Below are 9,413 nucleotides of genomic sequence, written 5' to 3'. Positions count from 1 at the left end.
TTGGTCAGGAAACAAAAATTTCAGTTTTCCAATGAGAAGCCGAAATTTTCCATTAAAAAAACTCCTCTTATTTTCCCAAAAGCTTGACCAGCAGGCAGCGTGGTCCAGTGGCTAGAACTGGGACTCTGGATTCTGTTCCCAGCTCAGTCACTTGGGCAAGTCATTTCCCTGTGCCTCGGTTTCCCCAGCTGTAAAATGAGGATAATGATCTTGAGCGCCTTTCTAAAGTGTTTTGACATCTACAGCTAAAAAGCACTAATAGGAGCCAGGTATTATTATGACCTAGGTACTTAAACAGTGTTGCCAACTCACATGAATTCATTGAAAATCTCCCAGTATTTGGTGTTTTTCTTAAATTCCTAGCTCCTGGAGTCATGTGAGAATCTCAGCTTTCATTTTTAAAGAAGAGGCACATTTCTATCCTGGGTGGTTGCAGAGAAAAGCCTGCAGATGTGATCCCAATGGGTAAAAAAGGAGAAGGCAAATAAAACAGACCCCTTCCAACAATCCCATGATGTTCTATCTGGATCTTGTGATTTTTTTTAACACTCAGGGGTGACAAAACCATCGGTGTGGCCCTGCTCTCTCACCACCTTACTGTCATGCTGGATTTTAGCCTCCAGACACCACCAGCAGATAGGAAAGGATCAATCCCATTTTACAGATGAGGAAACTGAGGCAAAGGACAGCTTAAGTGACTTCCCCCAAGGTCAGTGGCTAAGCAAGGACTTGAATCTGCATCTCGTGGGTATTAGTACAGCACCCGATCTGCTGGACCATGCCTTCTGACAGGCCCTGCGTAAACACATAGTAAGAAGACAGCTCCCAGCTAATCCCAGCTACCTCTCCCTAGCTGCCCAATTTCCCAGCTTCCCCCAGCATTGGTGAGGCAGCTGAGTCTGTGAGGCGTCAGGGACACCGGGGTCTCTTTGCCACCAGCTCTGGGGTCAGCATTTAACAAACTGAGATGCCAGGGAGTTCTTCATTTCCACACTGGATTTGGTGACAACCTTGAAAGGCCAGTGAATCTGTCCCAGGAAATCATCCAGGGGGAACCTGCCAGCCCCGGGGTACGTGGACTTGATTCACCCTAAGCGTGTCCTGGCTCCCTCTAGCAGCCACATATAAGGGTATGTGCTACCAACTCACAGAACCCCTGCTTCCTCCCCAGTGGGAGACGCTGGCACAGAAGTTCCTGGGTTTCTAGCCCCACTGATCCCACCTTTGGGTGGATACCTGGGAGTGATTTGGCTTTGTCTAGTGTGGGATGTCCGGCCTGCAGCCCAGGAAGCAATCCTAGCGCACAGGTTCTCTTTCTCTTTCAGGCACCCCCCTCCAATTTCTGACACCGCCACCCACACACCCACCTTGCCCTGTGGCACAGCTCCGGTCTGGCACCCCCTCAGTGGAAATTCGAGTCTTCAGTCCCCTAAGAACAAACTTGGAAAGTTTAGATTCTTATCAGTAAATGGCCGTCAACGTCGATTTTACCAGACACACACAAACCGACAAAACCCATTTCCATCAGTAATCATCAAACCGTACAGCTAGGCAAAGTAAGACAAATGCTGCCTGAGAACACAGTCGAGTTTGATTTAAGGGTATTTACTCGGTATATTTTGACATGTGATGTTGACAATTTGCGTTTTAATGGTTATAAAGCTTTAGCCTTTTGAATCTCAGCGTCTACTGTCATTCAATAATTGTTGTCTACCTCCCTCCCCATTGTCTAACCCCCCCTCATAATTTCCTGCAACTGTGAAAATTTAAATTGATAAAAAATAAAAAATGCTTAAAAATAAACATTGATAGTATACGGTGAAACTAGAACAAAATAAAATTGAAATCTGCCCAGCCCACCTTTGCAGCACTATTAAGGCAGCAATAACTTGCTGTCAAGCCAAGCGCACCATTGATATTTACACACTGCAAAGTCAGCCTGTGGAACTCACAGCCACAAGATCTCACTGGGCCAAGAGCCTGCCAGGGTCAGAGGAGTATCAGAGATGTCTATGAGAAATAAGAGCATCCAGGGTCACACCTGTGAGCTTCGAAGGGATTAAAACTCTCCAGCGGGAGGGCAGGAGCCAACCTCTAAAGGATGGGGGTTGGGAGGAACTTCCCCCGGGGAAGCTTGTTCCATCATTGTCCGCTGGGGCAAGCCTTCCATCATCCTGTGACGCTGCCGGTACTCGCCAGAAACAGAGGACGGGTTGCCCCCTAGACAAGACTCTAGCCTAGGTCTCAGGACACCCCAGTTCAATTTGCTTCTATGCCACAGGCTCCCTGTGTGACCGTGGGCAAGTCACGTGGTCTAGCTGGGCCTCAGCTGTCCAATCTGTGCAATGGAGATAAGCCTTTCAGGGGGGCTGTGAGGGTAAATGCGGTGAGGATACTACGGTAATGAGGCCCAGATACATGCCTGTGCTAGATAGAGGGACTCCTGGTCTGACCCAGTCTGGCGCCCCTATGCTGGGGTACGTCCTCACCCTGCATCTGGGCTGCTTCTCCAAGGGGCTTGTAGGAACATATGTCAACTGGGGTCAAATTCCTTTCTCTGTGCCTGCCCCTCACACACACACACTCACACACACACACACACCCCCGGATCCTGGGCAGCTGCATCCCATTAGCTGCGGGCTCCTCCCACCACAGCTCTGCCAACGCCTCTCATTCCCTAGCCACAGCCCCTCCTGCTACCCCAGCCCTGGGTGTCTTGCGTAATCAAGTCAGACACTGTGGTGGGTTTTTTCATGTGCACGTACATGGTGCCGGCCCATGAATCTTATTCGAATGGTTATTCACGTCCTTTCTGAAAGCGCTGGGTAATGCTGATGTTAAACAGCGGCTGTGTCCCACCCCAGAGGGAGCTGCTTTTCAGTGGTCAGGAAAGTGTAACGTTTATCTCCTTCCCTTCCCGCACAGGGGAGCTCAATGTGCACACACAGAGCCTTGGGAGAAAGGTGCAACTGGACATTATGTATTAGCATGACCGAGGGTACCGGAAGAAAAGACCTGCCACAGCCCCAAGTCTCAGAGCCCAGGCCAGTTGACTCAGGCTCGTGGAGCTGTAAATAGTAGTGTAGACGTTCAGGCTCGGAAACACAGAAAAGCAGGAGGGTTTCAAAGGCCAGGCGCCACCCTGAGCCCAAACAGCCGCATGGCTATTTCTAGCCCCCCAGCCCAAGTCAGTTGACCCAGGTTCTGAGACAAAGTGCCACAGGTTTTCTTTGCAGAGCCAACGTACCCCCGAGACCCCAGCTGCCGTCAGTGCCCCGTTGCAGGCAGGCACAGCACGGACACAGGGCGAGAGGCAAACCCTGCCCCAAAGAGCTCACTGTCTAAATAGCCAGTGACTGGGAGATGCACAGAGAAGGGGAAGATGACATGGGCAGAGCCAGGAGTGGAACCCACATCTCCTGAGTCCCACCCCCTACAGCACTCTGCCAACACAGTCACCACACAGACCAGCTGAACCCCAGCTCGGCAACCGTCTCCCCTCGTCCTATTCCCAGTAACACTGTGGCAGCCTCCAAGCTAGAGGACCAACCAACCTTCCAAGAGCACCACGCCACAGCTGGCTGACAGACCTCCAGGCTCCGCACAGCCTGCGAAGGCTGAGTTATGGGCTCAGAGAGAGCTGGAGCGTATGTTGGTTGTGGGCGCCGTTCACGTGCAGCGCTGGAGCGTTTCAAAACAATATGCAGGCATTTAAATTTTAATGCAAGCGAGCTGCTTATTGTTATGTTAATTTCCTGATGATTTAAAGGAAACATTTCCCAAGGAGGCACCAATCAGTCACCCCTCGGCTCCGGCTTTAATATTTGTAACGGAAGATGATGAGGGGCTAGTTTCTGTTTCCACTGATAAAGGGGGGGAAAAAGAAGGAATTAAATTATGAGCATTGGAGAAAAACATTATGAATCACAGATTTGAACCGTCGCTGTATTAGGGAAACAGTAAATCTCTCTGGCAAAAGGCATGTTTCGGAGCTGGCTCTCGACAGGCTACTAGGGAATAAATCTGGGTGGCTCCTTTGCATCCCGCTTCTCTTTGCGAGTCAATTAATCTAGTAATTGGATTTGAAAAGATGTCAAGAGATTATGGGAGACAGATAGATAGAGAGGGGGATGGGGGTGGAGGGCAGTCCCTTCCCTGTTTCCAGGATCCGAACCGGGATTTAGGGAGGCCTCAAGTGGTGGCTGTGTGAATTAGTCTGGGGGCTAGACAAGGGTAGCGCAGGGTCTGGCCCTGTCTAGCAGCCTCCAACAGACAGCTGAATTTTGATCACACCTGCGTCCTGTCATTCCTGGGCTGCGGGTGGCTGGGTGGAAAAATAGGCCCAGCTCCCAGCTTCTGGAGCAGTTTGGACCGAGGTCAGAACTTTGGGGTTGTTCCCGACCTGCCAAACCCAGACCCAGACCCCTTCGGTTTGGTTTAGGTTTTTTTTCCTGGATCTGGACTTTGCAATTTGGTCCCATCTCTACCAGCTGGCGAGACGGGAGGATGGGAGCAGGAGGCGATGAATCCACCCAGGCATGCAAAGCAGTTCTGCTCCTTTCCGGGTCAATGCCCCACAAGCACAGTGCACCAGGTGCCTGACAAAGCCATTGGCTTGGGGGTTTAACAGGCACAAAAATATCTGCCAAGCCATTTCCTTCTTCCATGGGGTGGGCACACAGTGGGTGGGGCTGGCACACTGGCATACTGAGTTGGGGAAGCAAGGCACCCAGAGGAGTCTAGGGCCTGGGCATTACTGCCATGAGACTTATGGGTCCCATGCAACCATGCTGGTTCCAACAGACCCACTTTGCCATCATCACACTCACCCTGCAGAGCATTCTGGGACTCCTGGAGCACCTGTCCCACAGTGCCCCACAAGCAGGGGCTTTTGGGTAGTTTCCAAATGCAGAGCAGTGCATTGTGGGACAGAGTCAGGCGAACCATGGAAGTGTCAAAACCCCCTGCTAGCAGCAGCGATTCATCCAGATCCCTGGAGGCAGGCGCTCCAGCCAATGCTCGCCAAGGGCCCCGGAGTGCAGTGTGTTCACAGCAAGGGCTGCACGCTCTGGCATTCATCCGTTGCATCACAATCCCTTTGCCTCTAGTATAGACAGGGCCGTGTCTCGATGGGACCTTTAAACAGCGGCTGCTTCTCAGCCCAGTGGCGTGCAAAACCCAGCGCTATCCATTGGCACAGAGGGCCATTGTAGCAAGTGTAGACACTAGGCACTTAGGCGGACCCCCTACCGGCTTCATTCAATTACACTTTTCATGCATACTTGGATTCAATCCATAAAACAGAGCCCTGGGTTTTGCACAGTGCAGGGAAGTGCTGTAATTAAACCAAAGGAGGAAATATACTGTATTTCTGGGCTCCGGGAGCCGCAGATTGAGCTGCTCCTTTGCCCCAGATCCAGAAATCAGATGTTACTGCTGCTGATCCATGATAAGTCATTCCCTATATTGTCAGCAGCGTGGGAAGTGGCACCTGAAGCTGGGAACGTGCTTGGGTTAAAGCCTGGCAAAGTTATAAGCAACAGAAGGTCGCCTGACACTTTGCATTCTAAGCCCCTGTCTTCCACTGCTTATTATAACCTTGTCAGAATGTTATCCATTCCAGCTGAAATTTCCCACGCATGCTCTCAGCCTCAGGCTGAATGTTTGGGGAAAGTTTTGGCCAAAACAGTTCAGCTGTTGTTGAGAATGAGATTATGGAAAAATAGGCAGTTTAGCCAACGTTGGAGCAAAGAGTGGAAATCTGGCCAGGGGCTAGCTCTGGGGTCAAGTGCCTTTTGTTGTCCCTGTGAAAATCCACCCTGGTTTGCCCAAGCTATGAGGCTTTGAACGTCACCATTTGTGCATGCGCATTAAAAGCCTGCTGCTAAATTCCCTGAACAGGCCCCCTACAGAGCTCCCCACAAGACTGGGTCATGGCAAACAGCACTTATTATTGCACCAAACCTTCCCCCTCACCTCCCAGGAGGCAAGCAAGCCTAATTCCCTACATCACAGAGATGGGGTAAAGGAGAGGATGCCCAGGGTCAGAGCTTGAAACAGAAGCCAGGTCATAGATCTAGCAGCCCTAACCTTCATCTACGTACCCACACTGATTTTCAGAGCGATTGTGGCAAAGCTATGTTCCTGGCTGCACTGTTCATACAACCTGCTCTAGTTCAGAGCCACCCTTCCTGATTTCCGGCATGCCTCTGCCGTCTAGCAGCAAGGTGCAATGAGGTTAACAACCTACTACCTCTATCAGTTACGCTCCTTCAGCTCAAGCAGACCGGATGGTTTGGGGCTCCAGGCAGGGGGTCAGTATGGCTCCACGCAGGCCAATAATTTTAGTGTTCTCTTTCACAAATGTCTAGGAAATTACAGTTACACTGAGAGATGCTTAAAAGAACACCAAGGTGGCAAAGACAAGCACTCAAGAGCTGGGGAGGCCTGAATGAAGGCCAGCTGAGCCTAGCCCATAGATCACAGTGGAGTCCTTAGCTCCAGGATCACATGCGGGGAGATCATTCAGGGCTAAGGGATGGGCAGCCAATCCCCAGATAGGGTAAAGGGAAGTTGCAGGAAAGCACAAAAGGAGGTCTCCTGGGCGGGGCCTGTTGTATCCAAACAACCACCTTCTGGCTTTGCTGGGGGAGGAGTCTTTCCCCTTTGCTTATGGGGCAGGGGAGAGAACATGTGGCCGGACCCAGCCCTTCCCTGCCCTCGCTGTGTTAGGGTGCATTGCCATTCCTGGCCACTCTGGCTCACACAATCCGGCTCCCACCAGACAACCCGCAGCTCCGCCAGGGACCCCAACCCCCCAGCCTGTCCTGCTCCAAGCCCCTCTTCCACCCCACCCCCCACTTTACAAGGTATCACTCACTGCTCTGTTTATCAGCGGGGCCCTTCTAAGGAGCTCACGCACCCCCCGCCCCTCCCTGCCCTGACCCGCACATGCTAACCCATCGCCCCGAATGCCTGGCAGGCGCTCAGTCTCGCTCCACTGTGCTACCCGTGTCTGAGCAACTCCTGAGTGGCCACCGTTCGGGAGCCCGGGCGGATGGGGTGGGCGGCTCTGTGCTGGGGAAAGGCTGGGATCCAAGGCAGGGGAACCTTTAGAATAATCGATTCCAAATCCCATTCCCAACCCAGATCCCGTTCCCCTCCCCCGATCCAAATCCCATCCCCCCGCAGATCCCGTTCCCTGCCTCCCCCGCCCCGCCCCGCCCCGCCGTTTTTTCTTTACTAAAATCTCCCTTCACTCTGGTTTCAAGCTGGAAATATTTCTGGATGCAGCTGGAGCATTTCCTCCTGCCCGGCCTGCGTTCCCTGGCACCCAGGGTGGGGTTGGGCCCTGGCTGCACCCAGCTGAAGTCAGCGGTGGAAGAAATCAGGCTAGGTGCTTCTTCAGGCAAGAGACCCTCTCTCACCCGTTTTCTGATCAGAGTGATCAGCGGGCGGGTGGGGGCTGCGCTCTAGCTATTCTGAGCCCCTGCAGGGGTCACTGCAGCAAGGTAGAAGTTGGAGCAGCCCTGAGAGCTGCTGTAGCTCGCCCTGAGTGCACAAATCCTGCTACTGCACACACATATTGCACGCATGTGCATGGCACACACTGTGCATGCTTGCAATATATACACGTGTGCACACATGCACATGCACTGCGCATTCGCAAACGTGCATGGCACACACTGCGCACACTCACGCTTCCACACGCGCGCGCACACCCACTGAGCATGCCCGCACGATGCACACACACACACACGCATTGTACACAAGCCTTGCGGACACACTATGGTCACACACTTGTGCACGCGCACACACACTACGTGGCTAACCCTCTAGGCCCACACACACATGTGCATGCTGCCCCCACGCATCCCTTCCATCCCAGAGCCTGGCAAAGCCCGGCAGCCGGGGGGGGGCCCTAACTTCAGAGCTTAGCGCTGAGCAGACACTAATCCAGGAGCCGGCCCTGTGTCACCCGCACTCTGGGCCTGACAGCTCCATTAGGCAGCGCTGGTCCAGGGGCAGAGAAGAAAGGCTGGGAGCCTGGGCAGCTCGTATTTCTGCCGGGTGAGGGTGCTGGGCACACCCCTCAGGCTGCATCCTCCCTGTGCCAGCAGGCGGAAATTCATCAGACACACCCCACCCCCCCGCCACCCCCATCCTATCTTTTAACAAGCCCTGGCGGTTCCGCCCCACTTTCCTCCGCCCCGGACTCGCCAGCCAGCAGTTGTCATGCCAACCCGACCTCCAACCCCCTTAATGGCTATTTCAGGTGGTTATTTATGGCAGCGATTAGGCCCTGGCTGGATTTATGGCTCTGTCCCCCCCACCCCAGCCCCCAATTCCGAGCCTCCCCGGCGCAGCCAATGGCCGTTGGAGGAGGCCCAGGAATACGGGCCCAGGGAAATGCCAATGCCTCAGGGAGTGGGTCCTTGGTGGCACAGCACCGGCTGGGAATGGCGATCACCGGTCACGGGCCAGGCCAGAATCCCAGCGCACCCCCCACATCCAGCCTGACAGCGGGAGCCCCCCGAACCCAGGGGTCTAAGCCAATAGCTGGGGCCCACGGGGCAAAGCAACGGCCATGACCGGGGCTGGGGCTGGTGTTACACTAATGCAGCATGGGGACAGGGGTCCCTGCATCCCACACGGACCAGGTCGCCGTGGTGACAGGCTTCGGTATGCCTAGGGCCCACCCTGCACCGCTCCCCACACCCGCCCCCAAGCTCCACCCCATTTCCACCTCTGCTGCCAAGCCCATCAAGAGAAATCTGCCCCCCCATACATCACTGGCCCCTCTCCCCATTTCACTTTATTTACACAACTGTTACAGATGTTCCCCCCCTCCAATCACAGGGCCCCGGGACAATTGTCCCCCGACCTGCTGAGGGTCGGGATTGCGGGGTATCAGCAGAGCTGTTGGGGGGAGCCCAGGGCTGGGATTAGAGGGGGATTGGGGTCAGGATTGTGGGGTATCAGCAGAGCTATGGGGAAGCTCCAGGCAGCTCCATCATCTCCCCTCTGCTCGCCCCACCACTTTGAGCAGCAGCAGGAGCCTGATTCGGCCAGGCACCAAGAGCCCTCAACTCCCACTCAAGCCAACGGGAGCGGCAGGTGCTCAACACCTCACAGGATAGGGCCCTAACCAAGTGTCTGTTGCCTCCACAAGTCCCAGCCTAGCCTGACCAATCTCCCCCACCCCATCTCCCAATATCCTTCTCTCCCCCCCCATCCCACCCCCAGACCCCAAACCTCTCTCTGATTCTGGTTAATGGGAAATGAAAACAAAAACATCTCTTAGTGTAGGTCCTACACATATGAAGCTGAGCACATGTGCGTGGACCTGGAACGTTTGGGCCAGCTGTTCTGCCCATGGTCATGGCTCATTCCTTTCCCACGTGAGCAGTGCC

Source organism: Lepidochelys olivacea (assembly GCF_965140295.1).
Source record: "Lepidochelys olivacea isolate rLepOli2 genome assembly, chromosome: 20".
In the NCBI taxonomy this organism is placed as follows: domain Eukaryota; kingdom Metazoa; phylum Chordata; order Testudines; family Cheloniidae; genus Lepidochelys; species Lepidochelys olivacea.
This window is presented reverse-complemented; position numbering follows the sequence as displayed.